General features: G+C 44.7%; 1 protein-coding gene across 1 annotated transcript in view; it reads right to left on the reverse strand.

Moving 5' to 3' along the window:
- Nucleotides 1-2,500, reverse strand: part of pik3c2a (phosphatidylinositol-4-phosphate 3-kinase, catalytic subunit type 2 alpha) — a gene marked incomplete at its 5' end in the record, with an annotated part of 73,770 nt that overhangs the window by 55,510 nt on the left and 15,760 nt on the right. The window lies entirely within an intron of this gene.

The raw sequence follows: 2,500 nt of genomic DNA on the forward strand, positions 1-2,500 counted from the left end.
GGCAGGTTATGACGAGACAACAAGAGACCGGTATTGTAGAGCTTACAGAGCGAGTTAAAATAAAGACACTTACATTGAAATACAGAAGGACTCACGTGTATGTTTAATAGAATAACACGACATGGTGTCAGAAGTCCTGTAAGTGAGTGTTAAGAGTTAGATCGGCCGACAAGTGTCATTTGAGCTCGTGACGGTGAGAAGGGAGAAGAAAAGATGGATGCTAATGCTAACGCGGGAGCAGCTGCAGTCCAGAGAACGGCGCCAGTTTCAAGTGCTACGTTAGCAGACATTAGCAAGTCAAAAAACAATTCTTATGTGCCGTCACTTTAGCAACGACACAGTATTGTCAAGGGGAAAAGAAGGGGAGACGATTTTTTTATTGACAACGGAATTACATGCTGGAAAAACATGCAGCTAAAATTCAGGGAACATTTGGACAATAAGAGACACACGGGAGAAGTACGGGAAAACAGGGCTCATGTGGGTCTCATCAAAGGTAAGAGTTTGTTTTCTTTAACTCAGCTGATACTCAGCTGTTTACCGAATGCTCCATCTGACTGTGATTTTACTTCTGTAATGTGGTGGGTTGACATAATTCACGCACGGAACTATAGGTTGAGACTATTGTTCCGTCCGTAGTACCCAAGTTGTTTAGACTGTTCTATTTACTGCTTGAGTGTGTTGTTGACAATCGTTCATGTCCTTCATTAAACGTTTAGCTTTGTCATTTGATACGCCGCCTACGACTACCATCTCTCTGCACTACAGTAAACAGTTAATCAGTAACGTTAGCCGCTTTTGTGCTCATGTAGGCCTACTTCGTATTATATTATAGCTGATGATCTTTGTGTGTGTATGTGACTGTCAGTCACAAGTTTATATTCTGTATATTCATTTTTTTTTTTTGGCCATCCTCTAGTTTTGGCTGTGATTAGAGGGGAAAAAAAAAAAAAAAAAAAAACGTTGTTTTGAGCGCGCGTGCGCGTTTCATGCGCGTGCGCGTTTCATGCGCGTGCACGCAAAAAAAAATCGGCCACCCGCCACCATTGTAAAAATTCCTGGAGGAAACACTGGGGTGCAGCAGCTTTCAGTCACGCTGCCGCGTTCTCCTGGAACAAACTCCCTGAAGAAATCAAACAGGCCCAAACCCTTAAAATATTTAAATCCAAGCTAAAAACCGTAATGTTTTGCAGCAGTTATGATTAAACACAAACACTTCTATCAATGTCTTTTATCCATTAACTATTGTCTTATTAAATTGTATCTATTTACTTCTTATATTTGCTTGGATTCATTGTCATTTTTATTTTCTTACTATGCTGCTCTTGCTGTATTTTTAAATATGTAAAGCACTTTGAATTGCCCCTGTTGTATGAAATGTGCTACACAAATAAACTGGCCTTGCCTTGCCATAACATTTCCATTGTTCCATTGTGTTATGTACAGCGTAGTTTAGCAGGCTGACATTTCACGTTTAGCAGACCCACAAAGCAAGTCAGTGCGGAGAGGTATTTTGAAATCAGTTTCATGAACCAAAGCCTTTATTACTCTTCTGAAAATTACTACCTACTCAGGCGTTGTAATGAGCTGTTGAAAACGATGCCCCCTCATTGGCTAACAACAGAGCTGTTATCAGCCTGTCATAGCAACAATAGTAGGCTAATAATACAACGGTAATAATTATAAGGTTGCAGAGCCACGAGTGAATGGGCCAAGAAGAACAATATCCCAGCTATAGACTACCACCCCCCCCTCCTCCTCACACCCCCCCCCCCCCCCCCCTCCCCTCCCTCCCTCCCACACACACACACACACACACACGTCAGACGGTTACATCCGTTAACGGCTCTGCCAAGGGAGCTAACTCTTGTTGGGCCGTGTTCGTAAAATTAGCTGTGAGAGCGCCGGAGCGTCCACGTGACTGCCTCTTGTCCAATCAAACGACTCGGCCCCTTTATGACGTTGAACCCAGTTTCGTGTGCGCTCCGGCCGAATATAGGAACGCAGGCTAATAAGCCTGTTGTGGTTTAGGGGGGGCGGCCGGTTGGGAAGAGGAAGGTGGTGTGAGGTGGAGACCCTGCAAGGCGAGCTATTCTACTCCACCGGTCACTACAATATCATATCATAAAGTGGAACTTCCCTCTATCCGATCAGGAAGTTATCTACTTCCCTAATTCAAACTTCTGCTGTGTGACATCACAATGCCTTCTAACGCACGCCAGGGCCAGAGAGAGAAGAAGACCTTGTGATGGATCGCTGTCAAATATGACTGTGTATTAAATAAATGGTAAACGGACTGACTTATATAGCTATGCCTTATTCCAAAGCGCTTCACAACGGCCTCTCATTCACCCGTTCACACACACATTCACACACCAATGGCGGTAAGCTGCCATGCAAGGCGCCGGCCGGCCCGCTCATTGGGAGCAATTTGGGGTTCAGTGTCTTGCCCAAGGACACCTCGACATGTGGCCAGCCGAGGCTCGAACCGCCGATCTGC

The sequence above is a fragment of the Nansenia antarctica genome (genome assembly GCF_963989245.1).
Source record: "Nansenia antarctica genome assembly, chromosome: 9".
In the NCBI taxonomy this organism is placed as follows: domain Eukaryota; kingdom Metazoa; phylum Chordata; class Actinopteri; order Argentiniformes; family Microstomatidae; genus Nansenia; species Nansenia antarctica.